The sequence below is a fragment of the Narcine bancroftii genome, chromosome 3, assembly GCF_036971445.1.
Source record: "Narcine bancroftii isolate sNarBan1 chromosome 3, sNarBan1.hap1, whole genome shotgun sequence".
In the NCBI taxonomy this organism is placed as follows: domain Eukaryota; kingdom Metazoa; phylum Chordata; class Chondrichthyes; order Torpediniformes; family Narcinidae; genus Narcine; species Narcine bancroftii.
This window is the reverse complement of record NC_091471.1, coordinates 349,772,001-349,789,394: the sequence shown is the minus strand read 5'-3', so window position 1 is coordinate 349,789,394 and position 17,394 is coordinate 349,772,001. Positions and strand designations below refer to the sequence as shown.

General features: G+C 43.0%; 1 protein-coding gene across 12 annotated transcripts in view; it reads right to left on the bottom strand.

Moving 5' to 3' along the window:
- Nucleotides 1–17,394, bottom strand: part of gcgra (glucagon receptor a) — a 113,952-nt gene that overhangs the window by 78,491 nt on the left and 18,067 nt on the right. Inside the window, exon 1 of one of the 12 annotated variants that reach the window (XM_069929700.1) lies at nucleotides 15,245–15,492. The exons of the other annotated variants lie outside the window; for them this stretch is intronic. The gene's annotated coding sequence lies outside the window, so the exon portion shown is untranslated. Of the gene's footprint in view, nucleotides 1–15,244; nucleotides 15,493–17,394 lie in introns of those variants that run through there. 12 annotated transcript variants of the gene reach the window in all.

Genomic DNA, 17,394 nt, shown 5'->3' with positions numbered 1-17,394 from the left:
ATTTGCCCTCTGATGAACGCTTTCATTGCATCCCGTAGTATAAACTTATCTTTCACTGATTCCTATTTATTTCAAAGTACATTTTAATTTGTCTTTCAATGAATTCTCCAAAATCCTGCCTTTTAAGTAGCATGGAGTTTAATCTCCATCTATACATTCTTGGAGGGATGTCCTCTAACTCTATTGTCAATATCAAGGGTGAATGGTCTGATAATATTCTAGCTTTATATTCTGTTTTTCTTACTCTATCTTGCATACGAGCTGATAACAGAAATAGGTCTATTCTTGAGTATGTTTTATGTCTACCCGAATAATATGAATATTCCTTTTCTTTTGGGTGTTGTTTCCTCCATATATCCAAAAGTTGCATTTCTTGCATCGATTTAATTATAAATTTGGTTACTTTGTTCTTTCTGTTAATTTTTTTCCCCAGTTTTATCCATATTTGAATCCAAATTAAGGTTGAAATCCCCTCCTATTAATATGTTCCCTTGCGTGTCTGCTATCTTCAAAAAAATATCTTGCATAAACTTTTGATCTTCTTCGTTAGGTGAATATACATTGAGTAGATTCCAAAACTCCGAATATATCTGACATTTTATCATTACATATCTCCCTGCTGGATCTATTATTTCCTCTTCTATTTTAATTGGTACATTTTTACTGATTAATATAGCTACTCCTCTAGCTTTTGAATTATATGACGCTGCTGTTACATGTCCTATCCAATCTCTCTTTAATTTCTTATGCTCCATTTCAGTTAAATGTGTTTCTTGCACGAATGCTATATCATTTTTTTCTTTTTTCAGTAAATTTAGCAGTTTCTTCCTTCTGATTTGGTTATGTATTCTGTTAATATTTAAAGTCATATAGTTCAACGTAGCCATTTCATACTTTGTTTATCTTCCCTTTCCGTTTCCTCATCATCACCTTTCCTTCTTATCCATTTCTGCTTTCTTTTTTTGAACACTTTATAAGACAACATTTCTAAAACATCAAACATTTTCCTTATTCTCCTATTTAAAACTTCTTTAACCCCATTCTCCCCTCCCCCTCCTGAGTTGCCCTTTAACCCTTGTCGGGCAACCACATTTCCCCTCTCCATTTGGATTTGCGAATTCACTCGCAAGCGTCAACTGATTTTGCAATGACCGTAACTCCTCCCCACCAAGCCCCCTCCCCGGAAAAGATTTCAATTTTCATATATAACAAAGGTCACTCTTTTAATTCCCTCCTTATTTCCTCTATTCCCTTCATTCCCTTATTAATTCTTATCTATACTCTATATATTTTCCTCTAAATACGGATACACTCATGTATACACATATATCCATACACATCTATATATATATATATATATGTATATAGCCATATACGCACATACATATAGTTCGTGGTCATTTTTATTCTCATTACATCTCTTCATCTCTCTGCTTGTTTTGTAGTTGTTCTGCAAATTTTCGTGCTTCCTCTGGATCCGAGAATAGTCTGCTTTGTTGCCCTGGAACCGCTGGCTACTTTAACATAAATTTATATCTTTTTTTTCCATAGAATCGTTTTTGCTGTATTAAACTCCTTCCTCTTCTTCAGGAGTTCAAAACTTATGTCTGGATAGAAAAAAAATTTTTGACCTTTGTATTCCAGTGGCTTTTTGTCTTCTCTTATTTTCTTCATTGCTTTCTCCAATATATTTTCTCTTGTTGTATATCTTAAGAATTTTACTAAAATGGATCTTGGTTTTTGCTGCGGTTGTGGTTTTGGGGCTAGTGTTCTATGTGTCCTCTCTATTTCCATTTCTTCCTGTAATTCTGGTCTTCCTAGGACCCTGGGGATCCAATATTTTATAAATTCTCTCATATTCTTGCCTTCTTCATTTTCCTTAAGGCCCACTACCTTTATATTATTTCTTCTATTATAGTTTTCCATTATATCTATCTTCTGAGCTAACAGCTCATGTGCCTCTTTAACTTTTTTATTAGATTCTTCTAATTTCTCTTTTAAGTCCTCTATTTCCATTTCTACGATTATTTCTCGTTCTTCCACATTATCCACTCTTTTTCCTATCTCTGATATGACCATTTCTATTTTATTCATTTTTTCTTCTGCACTCTTAATTCTTCTTTTTATCTCATTAAATGCTTGTAATTGCCATTCTTTCACTGATTCCATATATTCTTTAAAAAAAATATCCATTGTCCTGCCTTTCCTTTCTTCTTCCATTTCTCTATGTTCTTCTTCCTCTGGATTGGCCATCTATTGTTTCCTTGTTTTCTTTTTGCTCTCTTCTTTCTTGTTCTCGTTGTTTTCTGTGTTCTCTTCCTGTTGCTGTGTTGCAGCTGTCACTCTCAGCTGTGGAGATCGACTCCTCAGCTGTTCCCCCCTCCCGTCAGTGTGTTTTTTTTCATGCGCGGTTGCGCACTTTTACTCGGCTCCACGAGCCATTTTTGTAGTCCCGAACTTGGGACTTCCACCGACCTTAGGGAGCGGGCTTCTCTCTCCGCCGCGGGCCTCCTCGGACAGGTAAGGCCTTCACCTTCTTCTTCCGACGTTCTTTCATCTTCTCTTCTTCCCGTTGCTTTCGACTTTTCTGTTTTAAACTTTTCCGGAGAGGGCTGGAATTCCCTGACCGGCCACTACTCCATCACGTGACTCCCCCTCCCGTCCTGTCTCCTCCATTCTTGAAGTAGAATTTGTTTCTTGCGTAAATAAATGTGTCCTTAAAAACACATTTGCTGAATTACAAACCCTTCCCTTGCCCCCCTCCCCCAACATCCCCAACTTGTTCATCCATCCTCCAACCCATCCTATCTATTGAAATGTACCCCCTCCCCACCTTGCTTCCCATTTCACTCTTCCACACCAGGCTCTCGCCAACACCTCACCAACGCAAGCACATGCCTTCCCACCTTCCAAGCTCTCCCCACCACCCCCTCAGTCTCCAATGCAAACAACCCATTACGTAATCTCACCCTGAAGCCCAATTCCAGTCTTCTCCACATCACTCTCGACTGCCCCATCAGCTGAGGCTCAGATGGGCAACCCTTGCACTCGAGTGGCAGAAGGCAATGGGTTCAAAGCCTGCTCGAGAGACTCACTCTGCGGCCAGGGGATGGGGTTTTCCTTGGTTTGGCGTTAGGCCATGACCCCTGCCTATTGCATGTAAATATTCCTCTGTACAATGTTGGGGACATGCTCTGGAAATATTTATCTCCAACCAGCATGAAAGAAAGATTATCCAATTTAGAAGAGCTGGGACTTTTCTCTTTGGAGCAAAGGATGAGAGGAGACAATAGAGGTCTACAAGATTCTGAGAGGCATAGATAAGGTGTATAGATAAAGCCAGTGCTTTTTTCCCCCAAGGCAGGAGTAGATTCAATCGAATCAAACAATTCAAATGTAATTAATTACATTTCATTTAAGGTTATTTGTATACATTTTGGTTTGACCAGCCACACAGACAGGTTTTAATGTTAGGGGGAGCGAGAGCACATGAAAAAGGTGCGATGACCACAGCTGTGCGTGTGCACAAACGTGCGCATACCCCTTAAATTTGCAGGCAGCCATAGCCAGGCAACCTTTGCTTCTGCCAACCTCAAAGTGGTTGAGGAAGCTCTGGGCTGTAAGTGAATTTGTCCTTCAGATTGATCGTGACATAGGGAAAGACTTGCTAATCTCTCCCGTCTTTTGCTCAGTAGTGCTGAAAATGGTACTCGTGTAGACAAGACGAGGTTTGCAGCATAGACTGGTACCATCTCACCCCCCCCCCCCCCCCCCCCGCCTTTCAACTTTCTCTCTCTCTCCAGGGAGCTCAGAGTCCATCTGCCTTAATAGCATTTTCCACCTCCAGCTCCCTTCCTGTAATTGATCACATCCCATTCGGATGGAATGAGTCGCTAATAATTTCAACTATTTAAAATTAGCTTTTTTTTTTAAATCACATCTTTTACATTTTAAAGAATTTTATAATGAAAATGCACTATGTTCATTATTTCACCTACATCTCTAGTGTAAAAACATTCCCTTTTTGATTAAAGATATTTTAATGTTTGAATTAAAATGATAGGGATTGGTCTATTACCGCACACGTACACTGTGCGTGTGCGGTGGTAGGCTGAGGGGACTGGGGAGGGTTTGGAGTTGGGTGTCGGGAGCTCTGGTCACCTGAGCTCCTGACGCCTGACTTCGACCCCTCCCCTTGGCCTACCTGAACTAAGGTGTACAATTTACAAATCAATTCAGTTTTTAAATAAAACATTTTACTTGCATCTCTCGCCTCTCAGGCTCTCCCTCCCTCTCCGATTTACTGTTCAAATTCTTTTCACGCCTTGTGTTTGCGCAATTCACGCATGCGATCAATGTCAGCGAATAGCCCATTCAGCAGGGAGCACACACGAGGAGCTGGCAGGGCAGATGAGTGGTGTCTGTTTTTGAACTGAGACCACGGAATCTGCTGCAGATGCCGTGGTCTCACGGTTCAAAAACAGGTGCCACTTTTGAACAAAATGTGCACGGGGGAAATGGTCGCTCCCCCCGCACCCCCACTATCAAAGCCAGTGCATCCACACATGCCTCCTGAAGAGAATTTCTGATCTGTTGGCAGTTGTTTCGAGCTTTTTCTTCATAATGATGATAAGAATCCTTCTGCCATCAGCAGTGGAGGTCTTCCTTGGATAAACATACTTGAGTGAAGCCAAATGTCCCAAACATTATTGTGCCCTGAAATGAGGGGACTATGTATAAAAAGTGCTGTAATTTCCACATGGTCAAACCAAAATGTATGCAAGTAACCTTGAATGAAATCTGGAATGTGCACTGTAATTACGTGTGAATGGTTTGATTACAAATTGAAAACTGTGGAGCAGAAGGGCAAATAAAGGAAAACATTATGGAAGAGACTGTAAACAGTGCCTCTCATTACAACCTCCAGGATTTCCCATTCGTATCACACAGCCACTTGTAAAGTAGGAAACATCTGGGACAGCAAGCTCTAACAAACACCAGGGCATTCTGATGCATATCTAATGTTTAAAACGTTGAGTTGGGGACTGAGATTGGGAAGAAACTCTCCTGCTCTGCTTTGACACAGTGAAGTGGGATCTTTGACATTGACACCAGAGGTGGCAGAGTTGTGATCGAAGATCTCAGCCAGTTTGACAAGAGCAGAGCCACTCAGTACAAACACAGGGAGCAGGGCATGCTGGGAAGGATGACGCCTGTCATAAATAACCACACAACAGTTTCTACTCTCATCAAGACCTTGAACTTTGGCCCAAGCCCCTTGTTCAGTTTTGCACTGTGTCTGTTTTCTTTCTGGCTGTTTGTGTTTTTGCAACTTCCTTGCTCTGCGGGCCAGACTTTGTGTCTTGCATTGCTGCCAAACCTCTGGTCGTCGCCCTTTCCTCTGCTGTCACATGATAGTTCAGCAGGCTGGACCGAGGAAAGAGGATTCGACATGAAGTAGGTGGGACCACCATGCTGACACTGACCGGAACACAAGGCATGTAGAATGGTTGACACCTGCGCTCTGCAGGACGTTGCAAGGGCAGACATTCTGTACTTCACAATGGGAGATGAGCTGTAGAGTATCCTGCGTGTTGTTTACAGATTGACTGGTGCAGAATGCAGGTGAGCGTGTGCTACATACAGGCAGATACCTGGCTAATTCACATTACACAGGATGAGACACAAGCTGTAAAGTGGTAGCATGTAACATAAAGAATGCAGGCAGCTATATACAGGATAACTATGAGCAATGGTGTACACAGGCTCCAGGATAGAGGATGTCATATGTAAACAATGACTTGCAAGTGCTAGCAGGTTCAGGTGTGGATTTAATACAAACTAGGTTTTTTTTTCCCCCTCTAGAACTATGAAGCAAGCTTTCTAATAAAAGAATATGGAGAAGGTTTAATTATTTGAGTCACTCTATGAATGGCCATCCCTGCCTGCCTCGAGAGGATTGTGGCACATGTTCGGCCAAAGTCTAGAAGTCTGATATGACCCAGGAGCCACATTTAGGGTAGTAAACAACACTATTACCGCTCCAGTGACCCAGATTCGATCCCAGCGCTTCTGTAAGGAGTTTGTATGTTCTTCCCGTGTCTACATGGGTTTTCCCTGGGGGTTCCAGTTTCCTCCCAAAGACACACAAGGGTTAGAAAGTCATAGGGATGTATTTGGGCAGCATGGGCTCATGGGTTGGAAGGGCCTGTTACCGCGCTGTAGGTCTAAAATTTGAAATAAAATAATGGTGCAAGAATTGCTGAGCACACAGTTACAATTCAGCAATAGGCAAAACCCCGAGGAACACATCAATGATGTAGAAAGGTTATCCAGCCCCATTTGCTGTTCTGTTCAGGCAATAAGCTTCTGGTTCGACTTTGGGACATTATCCCCACCATTACTTCAGAAATAGATGTGCAGGTAGCTTAATTAGCCTCTAAGCTGTCCCTTGTGTAAAATAAATGCTGAAAAGGATCAAAGGGGAATGAGTTGCATATGAACAAATTAAAATCTCTTGCCTTTGCTCTTTGATCTGTTTAAGTGATTATTTGTGGGTGAGCTTGTGACACCTCCCATTGGCTTCCCATGGAACCTGGGCTGACACACTGGTGTGGCACTGTGGGAATGTTAGGGATGGCAGCACCCTCTCCCCTCCACCTCAGATGGGAGGTTGTGGTCCCATTACAGAAGGGAGGAGAGTCGTGGCTAGCTTCCTGTTCAATGTTCATCCCTTGATCACCATTGGAGTTCAGCTATTTAATTGGTGTGGTTTACGTTCGAACACTTTGTTTCAGCCCCATACCAATTGCCTCAGATGGTGGTGGAAGAGAAGGCCACTCAGCCCTTCAAGCCTAACCCAACCTTCAATGGCAGATCTATGCTGACGTACTCACCGCTAGCAAAACCAAAGAGATGATGACGGACTTAAGGATTAAGTTGGGAAAACATGAACCAGTCCTCATTTTGGGGGCGGGTGGGGGGTGGTGGTCGTGGTCAGTAGTTGAAAGAGTCAAGAACTTCAAATTCCTGGGTGTCAACATCTCTGAGGATCTGTCCTGGAGCCTCCACATCAATACAATCACGAAAAAGACTCACCGGCAGGTATACTTTGTGAACTGTTTGCGGAGATTCGGTATGTCACCGAAGTCTCTCAAAAAGTTCTACAGGTGTCCCATGGAAGGCATGCTGCCTGGTTGCAAAACCTGCCTGATAAGGAGGCACCAACTCTCAGGACAAGAATAAACTCCAGAGGGCTGTTAATTCGGCCTGTGACATCACAGGCACCAGACTTCTCCCTATTGCAGACATCTACAAGAGGCGGTGTCTTAAAAAGCAGGCTCAATCTTCAAGGACCCCCAGCACCAAGGCCATGCCCTCTTCACTTTGCTACCATCAGGAAAAAGGTACAGGAGCCTGAAGATGAACACTCAGTGGCATAAGGACAGCTCCTTCCCCACTGCCATCAGGTTCCTGAATGAGTAATGAACCAAAGACACTGCTTTACTTTGACTTTTCGTGCTCTATATTTATTTAGTTTTTTTAAGGTGGTTTTTAATCAATGTTCGCACTGTGACGCTGCCGCAAAACAACACATTTCTTGACTTGTTCATGACAATAAATTCTGATTCTGACTTCTGTTCTCCTCTTGTGCTAGTTAAACATAAATGGCCATTTCTTGATTTTTAAAGTATTTACCCAAATTCAACTTAAATATATCATATGGCCTTGTTTCCACCACCATCTGAGGCAATTGGTATGGGGCTGAAACAAAGTGTTCGAACGTAAACCACACCAATTAAATAGCTGAACTCCAATGGTGATCAAGGGATGAACATTGAACAGGAAGCTAGCCACGACTCTCCTCCCTTCTGTAATGGGACCACAACCTCCCATCTGAGGTGGAGGTGAGAGGGTGCTGCCATCCCTAACATTCCCACAGTGCCACACCAGTGTGTCAGCCCAGGTTCCACGGGAAGCCAATGGGAGGTGTCACAAGCTCACCCACAAATAATCACTTAAACAGATCAAAGAGCAAAGGCAAAGAACTACCAACAAGAGATCTTAATTTGTTCACACTTGGCTGAGAGCTGCAAATGAGCTTTTTAAGTGAATCCAGGACATTTCTCCAGAACAACATTATCGAACTGACAAGGGATTAAGTAATGAGTAATGGGCCTGAATAAATTAATGATCAGATGGTGAAGGAGCATCTGGCAAACAGTGAGTAGGACACGATGGAGTCTGACATTAAGGTCAAGAGAAAGATCAGATGCAAACAAAAGCCTTGAGATTAAGGGAAGCTGACTTTGAAGGAACAAAGTGCGAGCTGAGTGTCTCACTGTAAACGACAGTAAAATCAAACAAGGGGGAAAATAAGCTTTCAAAGGATTTGCTTCTCAATGCAAACATGTCCTTAAAAAGTAATAGGAGGGAGAGTTCACAGTAAAACACAAATTAATTTTATCCAAAGGGCCAGGAGAGGAGCAGAAATAAAATGGCACAAAGAATTATCAAGGACTGCGAAATAAACACTGCAACAGATGTAAAATGAAGGCCATTAGTGAATTCTCTGAAATATTCTAATTCAGTGGTTCTCAACCTTTTTTCCCCCACTCTCATACCATCTTAAGTAATCCTTTACTAACCACAAAGGATGCCATAGATGCTCCGTGGTTAGTAAGGGATTACTTAAGGTGGTACGCGAGTGGAAAAAGAAGGTTGAGAACCACTGTTCTAAGAGGATGTATGTGGCAAAATGAAGGCCAAGTACTTTAGGGTCTGAATTGGGTGATAAAAAAGCAGGGGAGAAGACAGTGCAAAAGTAAATCAAAGGAACTCCGTGTGAACAAATCTTACTCAGATGTCATCATATTACCAACTCAGACAGCTCATTAGTTAATGCCTCAACATTATGACCTCTGCAGAGATAGGTGCACCCACTGATAATGCCTTGGGGATAATCCTGGTTCATTGGGGAACTTTCTAACTCAATGGTTTGACAGATATTCCAATCAGTGGAACCCCACCCGCGCCAAGATGTGGATTTTGGGACCTCCACCATTGCCACTAGCCAGAGTAGGAGACCTAGGATTAAAAATTATTTCAGTTGCAATATTTTGTAAAATGCATGTCGTTCCACAATTCAGGGAGCTGCAGCTTTAACCTGAGTTACTGTCAGAGGGTATATTTAAGACAGAGTTAGGTTCTTGGTTAGAAAGGGAATCAAGGCTTTCATTTTTGCCTTCATTGTAAAGGAGTTGGAGTGTAAAAGAGTGTAGAGCTCGTCGAAAGAACCAAAGACTTGTTGATCCAAACCAAGGCTTTTATTAGCAAAAGACAGGAGCTCTTCACAGGTGGCCGACCAGTCCGGAATGATCCGACCTGGCTAGGGACACAACCCTTTAAGGCCCAGACAATAGGTGTGGCTTAGCTCTCAGCCAATCGCTGTAAGCACAGTCTAGATACAGTAACTATATACACTATGTACATTGGTGATAGATCTGTACTATCACAAAGAGGTCCTGTTCTAATTGTACAAAGTGTTTGTGGGGCCTCACTTGGAATACTGCAGACAGTTTTCATCCTCTGATCTAAAACAAATGTCGTACCTTTGAGAAACTACAATGAGATTTGCCAGGTTAATTCCCAGGATGAACCTGTTGTTCTATCAAGAGGATTGTAGTGATATGACCAGTAGCCTACTGCAGGGGGCAATTTCTGTACCTACAGAAAGACCACTTGGGGGCTGACTCCACCTAGCCGGCTGTCAATCAGCCGACCCGAATATATGCCTGAGCCAGCCCCTCCTGAGCCAGTCACTCAGGAACTATTACAGCTGAAACTGGTGTGTACAGACTTTTAGCAGAATAAAGCCTGGAGTAGTCTTTTGTGTCTGCTTGATGCTACCACAACGCGTCACAATGACTATGTGGCTGGAGCCTGTATTCTTCAGGGGGGGGGGGGGTAGCGGGGGTGATCTTATTTAAATAAATTACTATGATCCTTCAGGGACTGGACAGAATAGATGTCAGGATGCTTTAACCAGTGGGAATATCTAGAACCAGGGGACACAGCTACAATACAAGGGGCCAGTCATTTCAAAGAGATGTGTACATGGGAACATAGGAAGTAGGAACAGGAGTAGGCCAAAAATGGCCCATCGAGCCTGCTCTGCCATTCAATACGATCATGGCTGATCTAATTTATGACCTAACTCCACCTACCTGCCTTCTCCCCATATCCCCTAATTCCTCTATCATGTAAAAATTTATCTAACCGAATTTTAAATATGTTTAATGAGGCAGCCTCAACCACTTCCCTGGTTAGAGAATTCCAAACATTCACTACTCTCTGGGAAAAACTATTTTTCCTCATCTCTGTCCTAAATCTACTTCCCCAAATCTTGAAACTGTGTCCTCTCGTTTTAGTTTCCCCGGCCAGCTCAAAAAACCTTCCTACATCTATCCTATCCATACCCTTCATAATCCTATATATTTCTATAAGATCTCCTCTCATTCTTCTGAACTCGAGCGAATACAATCCTAGACGATTTAATCGTTCATCATAAGTCAACCCCTTCATCCCAGGGATCAACCTAGTAAACCTCCGGACTGTCTCCAAAGCCAGTATATCCTTCCTCAAATATGAAGACCAGAACTGGACACAGTACTCCAGGTGCGGTCTCACCAGTACCTTATACAGTTGCAACATTACCTCCCTACTCCTGAATTCAATTCCTCTAGCGATGAAGGCCAACATTCCATTTGCCTTCTTAATAACCTGTTGCACCTGCAACCTAACTTTTTGCGATTCTTGCACAAGCACTCCCAAGTCCCTCTGCACAACAGCATGCTGTAGTTTTTCACCCTTTAAATAATATTCAGTTCTTTTGTTTTTCTTGCCTAATTGGATAACCTCACACTTACTAACATTGTACTCCATCTGCCAGACCTTTTCCCACTCATCCAGCTTAACTATATCCCTCTGCAGACTCTCCACATCCTCATTATAATTTGCTCTTCCACTCAATTTGGTGTCATCCGCATACTTGGCTACACCACATTTTGTCCCCTCCTCCAAGTCATCAATGTAAATGATGAACAATTGTGGGCCTAACACTGACCCCTGCGGCACCCCACTTACCACTCTCTGCCAACCTGAAAAACTCCCATTTATCCCGACTCTCTGCCTCCTGTCAGACAACCAATTTTCAATCCAGGCCAATAGACTTCCCCGGACTCCACTTTCCTGTAACTTATTGATAAGTCTCTTGTGCGGCACCTTATCAAACGCTTTCTGGAAATCCAAATATACAAAATACAATTATATTCCCCTCTATCCACCGCACCCATTATATCCTCAAAGAATCCTAACAAGTTTGTCAAACAAGATATTCCCTTTCTAAAGGGAATATCTGCGTCTGCCTGATTGAACCCTTACGTTCCAAAAGTTTCACTATTTCATCCTTAATGACGGCTTCAAGCATTTTTCCAACTACAGATGTCAAGCTAATTGGCCGATAATTTCCAGTCTTCCGCCTACATCCCTTCTTAAAAAGTGGTGTGACATTTGCTGTCTTCCAGTCTGCCAGGACCTGCCCAGAATCTAAGGAATTTTGGTATATGACCACCAATGCATCAACTATAACTTCTGCCATTTCCTTCAGAACCCTTGAATGCATATCATCAGGACCAGGTGATTTGTCTGGCTTTAGTCCCATTAGTTTCTCCATCACTACTTCCTTTGTAACAACTATTTTATCAAGGCCCTCCCCAACATTCACATCCTTAACTCCGCACTTGGGCATGCTGGACGTGTCTTCCACCGTGAAGACTGACACAAAATATTTGTTTAATGCCTCGGCCATTTCCTCATTTTTTGCTACCAGTTTTCCTTTCTCATCCTCCAAGGGTCCTATGTTAACTCTGGCCACCCTCTTCCGTTTTATATATTTATAAAATGTTTTGCTTTCTGATTTTATATTTTGTGCCAATTTACTTTCATAATCCTTTTTCCCATTTCTTATTACCCACTTTGTAACCCCTTGTTGTCTCTTAAAGTTTTCCCAATCTTCCAGTTTCCCACTACTCTTTGCAGCTTTGTACACCTGCGCCTTCAATTTTATACTCTCCTTTATTTCCTTTGTTAACCACGGTTGATTTTTCCCTCTCTTTCTGCCCTTTTTCCTGACCGGAATATATTTTTGTTGAGCATTACAAGATATTTCTTTGAAAATCTTCCACTGTTCCTCAACTGTTTCACCACTTAGCCTGTGCTCCCAGTCCAATCTGCCCAATTCCTCCCTCATCCTATGGTAGTCACCCCTGTTTAAGCATAATATATTATTTTAGATCTAACTATTTCCCCTTCCATCTGAATGAGAAATTCAATCATACTATGATCGCTATTTCCCAGATGGGAAATTTCCCAGTGTAGAAATCTTTTCTCACAGTGCTCAGTACTTCTCAGGAATTCTCTACCCTGGTGGGTCAATTTAAAGTGGAGGTGGATAACTATTTGGTTGGTCATGGAATAGAGGAGTGTGGAAAAATGGCACTGAAGAGTTGGGGTCAAAGATCAGCCATGATCACTTTGAATGGTGAGATAGGCTTGAGGGGCCAAGTGGCCTATTCCAGCTCCTGTTTAAAAAAACCTGAAATGCTGGAGGAACTCAGCTGGTTTATTCAGGATCTAGGATCTTTTTAACAAAAATATATTTCCGACATTTCGGGCCTGAGCCCTTCTTCAAGGGGAAAAAAAATTCAGAAAAGTCAGAAGCAGGATATAACAGAAAGATTCCGAATTCAAACAACGGGGGAGAAATCCAGACCAACCAAAAGTGTTAACTGGATGTGATGTGGGTTTAGGTGGAATTTATTATGTCTGTGGAAAATGAGACAAGCAAAGGAGAGTCAACGATAATGAGGTGGCGGGGGGGGGGGGGGTGCGGAAGCAAGGGGATAGTGGGGGGAGGAAATTGTTTGAACAAAGGCCAGAGAATTCAATATTAATACCATCTGGTTGAAGGATGCCCAGTCAGAAGATGAGGTGTGTTCCTCAAATTTACAGGTGGTCTCAGTCTGGGTGCACATGAGACCATGGACATCCATGTCAGCAAGGGAATGGGATGGAGAATTGAAATGGGTGGCCACTGGGAGATCCACGTTATAGCAGCAGACAGAGCGGAAGTAATGAACAGAGCGATCTCCCAGTCTGTATCCAGTCTCTCCAATATAGAAGAGATCACAGCAGGAGTACCGGATGCTGTAGATGATCCTTGCAGATTCACAAATGAAATGTTGCTTCACTTGAAAGGATCGTTTGGGGCCCCGAATGGTGGTGAGAGAGGAGGTGTGGGTGCAAGTGGAGCATCTCCTGTGGTCACAGGAGTATGTCCCAAGGGACAATTGAAGGGGAGAGAGGAGTGGACAAGGGAGTCATGGAGGGAGCGGTCCCTGGGGAAGGCAGAAAATGTTGTTTGTGTTGTGATTGTTGAAACCATTAGCATTTCATTGCTTAGAGTAGACACAATCATTGCTAATATACTGGACCATTGCAATGATTCTGAACCAGGTAAGGTGGGAGTGTTGGGACTATGACAGTCTGCCTGGCTACAACCCGCTTGTAACTGCTCACACAGAACATGGTATTCCTTTCCAATGTACAAATGAATCAGATCCCAGCCTGCCAATCTGATTAAAACCTCAACTCTACATTCTTGTCTATCCAGTGCCTTTGCTCGTCAGGAATCTATCCTAATTCAGGACAGAGATTTATGGATTTCTGGACAAAGAATCAGGGATCTGGGGCTAGAATAGGAAAATGGTGTTGAGGTGGATCAACAGTGGTCCCAATGAACGCCACACGTGCTGAAGGAGCAGAATGGCCTCCTCCTGCGTTCCCAGTTTTCCTCCCTTCAGTTGCATTCTCCAACGGGAATTGTGTTCAATGGGGCTAGTGCAGGAGAACATCAGGGAAAAGAATCAGCCATAATTTTACTGAATAGCAGAACGATTTGACAAGGATTCAAAGAGCCAATGAAAGCTTTTATTTTGCATTCTTATAACGACTAATCCTTAGTATTCACTTGCATAAGGGATCGAGATAAATACGAAAAGTCCTCCATAGCGACTGTCCAAGAGTGGTTTGCAAAATGTTCTTCCCCACATCCCCCCCCTTACGATTTCATTTCCTATTGGCAGATCACCAATGAGCAGGGAGTGCTGGTGATAGATTATAGCACAGATTTGCTTTATTTGGTTCTTTCCTTTCTATAAATTTCAGCAGAAAAAATGGCTTAAAAGAATATTGGGTGGGGGGTGGGGGTGAGGTAGTACAGATTCTATCACCAATGTACAGATGGGAGTGTAGGATGACTGTGATTGGCTGAGGGCGTAGCCACACCTACTGGCAGGTCTTAAAGGATTGCTCCTAGCCAGACCAGGTCATTCTGGACTGGTCGACCTACTTGTGATATGCTCCAGTCTTTTAGTTAATAAAAGCCTTGGTTTGGATCGACAAGTCTTTGGTTCTTTCAACGCGCTCTACAGGGGGGAAATACTAGAGTGTGGTCACGAGGAGGTGCAATGAACAAACCACACCGGCAGCTGTGAGTGAGCTAGATTTTAATCCAACTTGTGCACTCATGCTTTTTCTCCCAGTTCCCAACGAGACTTATGACTCCCAGGATGGAAATAACGTCAGCCCTGAGGGGTGGAACTGAGCCCGGTACATCAGGGCTCTCTGCCCCCTGTGAGTCCGGAGCTCCGTAATCCGGTTTGTTTGCAAAGTGGCTCAGCCCGTCACAAGAGTCTGTTAATGAAATTGTTTTATTTTAGTAGCACAGCTGGCAGACGACAGGGCATGTGAATAGTCATGAACAGGCTGTAGAATGGGAAGTTAAACCACATGAAAAGGCTTGTGCGCACCTGCATTTGGGTCTCCTTGCAGAAAGACCCTGTTGTAGGTTACAGCAGGTCCTCTCGTGTAACAGAGCAAACACTTTACAAAGCTAATAAAGTTGTGTTGTACTCACACAAGTTGTCATACACTTTATATTTGATTTAAATGAACTCTGGGAGGTCGAGCCCCTTCCCAGAAAGGCATTTTTTGGTAGTAATATTTTTTGACTATTTTACTATTTGACCAGATTTTTAACCCTGTTGTACATTTCACTTCTTTATTCTCAGAATGCTTATTTGTCTTTGATACACACCACCAATAGTTGTAAGGAAACACTGACCTAAAGAGTTTGAAGATCCAAAATGGTCCTCCAGAGCATCACTGTATGAGTAAGAGCTCAATGGTCATTGGTGATCATCTTAAATCGATTAATAGTGCATTAAACGGCATTTCTTGCAAGGTGCCTCAACATGGCAACAACTGAAACCACCAGCATATGACGTGCGATCATCACACCCTTTGCATTGAATGGTAAACTGCAGTTTACGATTTCTTTCAAAAACACTGGATAACAAGTTGTTTTTAACCAAAAGGATTGTTTTCTGAAAAAAAATGGGAGTTTATGATAGACAATTGCAAGCTGAACACAAAGATTTCAGCTTTGCCGTATTACATAGGAAGTTGGAGAAACATTAAATTAACTTTTATTGAATTTAGCATAATGAAGCTGACACATTGCATTAGTTCAACTGACCTAAAAATGTTTTTCTGCTGATTTTTGTTTGTACTCAGCATCTGATGCCTCTTGTGCCAGTGTCAAACAATTAGTCAGCCAGCATTGGTGGATTCCAGTTGCCCTGATACTGCTTTTCCATGGTTGCAATGTCCTGGTGAAACCTTTCACCATGTTCATCACTGACTGCTCCAAGATCAGCAGGGAAGACGTGCAAGTGCGAATGCAGAAAATGAATTTTTAATGACATGTTGAACTTCATGGTTTTATATGCTTGAAGTAGACTTAAAATAAGAAAGGAAGTTACAAAAATAGGTTAAATCTAAAAAACAGTATGTAACAGGAAAATATTAAGGAGATTATCACGTTCACAGCTCCAAATCCATAAATTATACGCAGAAGTGTTTAGGAAGCAAAATCTTCATTGTCCAGTGTTACCTGTCACTGCAGCCTGAGATTGGTCTCTGCAGGTTGCCAACAGCCCTTGGTTGCTTCAGGGACTGGGCAAGGTGCAGGTTCTCAGCACTCCCCTCCCTGTTAAGAAGCAATTGTTGACCTTCTGGATACCATTACTCCATTTCTGCAATCAAAATGCACTGTTCCGGACATGGGAAAAACAACAAGAATTCCCTTTTAGATTTGCTGGCGGTTCCACAATCACATCAGACCTCATAAGTGTTTGTTGTTGATGGCAAGAGATCATTAATCACTGGTGCACTTGTCATTGTCTCCATATTTAGTCAAAGCATCTCAGGATGGGACCAAGCAACACAGAGGCCCACAGACAGCAATCACTTTAACCCTTCGATCAGCCCTGATCACACAGAAAATTCTCCCAACCGCCTGCCTAAATCGCTCACCATTTCTTTGGGTGAAGTTTAAACCACATCCCAGAGGTCTTCAGTAGGCAGTGAAGAAACAGCTGGAGAAACTCCCAAGGTTCAACAGCCAGCAGCAATGAGAACCCCTCTTGCCCCACATTCCAGGAGATTCTGCCTCCACATCTGGGCACACATCCAGGAGAGCAGATGTATCAGAAGATGCAGAGGTGCAAAACAGGACTGTCACTTATTACAGAGACATGGTGGGATCTTGCTGTGCATGTGTTAATGATTGCATTTTAGAAAGTAATTTGTGGATTATAAATCAGTTCAGGATGTCACAGGCTCAGTGGCCCATATTGTGGAGCCCTGTTCCCTAACGCTGAGGGAGCATCTTCCACAGAATGACTGTCATGGCACAGAAACAAGTCCTTCGGCCCAACTCATCTTTGCTGATCATGTTGTTTCTCTAAGCTAGCCCCATTTACCTGCATTTGGTCCGCACCCTCCAATTCTTTTCTATCCATGTCCCTGTCCAATGTCTTTCAAATATTGATATTGTCCATGCCTTCACCACTTCCTCTGGCAGCTCATTCCACCGACTCACCACGCTCCAACAACCAAGATCCACCGTGACAACCAAGATCCACCGTGACAACCAAGATCCACCGTGACAACCAAGATCCACCGTGACAACCAAGATCCACCGTGACAACCAAGATCCACCGTGACAACCAAGATCCACCGTGACAACCAAGATCCACCGTGACAACCAAGATCCACCGTGACAACCAAGATCCACCGTGACAACCAAGATCCACCGTGACAACCAAGATCCACCGTGACAACCAAGATCCACCGTGACAACCAAGATCCACCGTGACAACCAAGATCCACCGTGACAACCAAGATCCACCGTGACAACCAAGATCCACC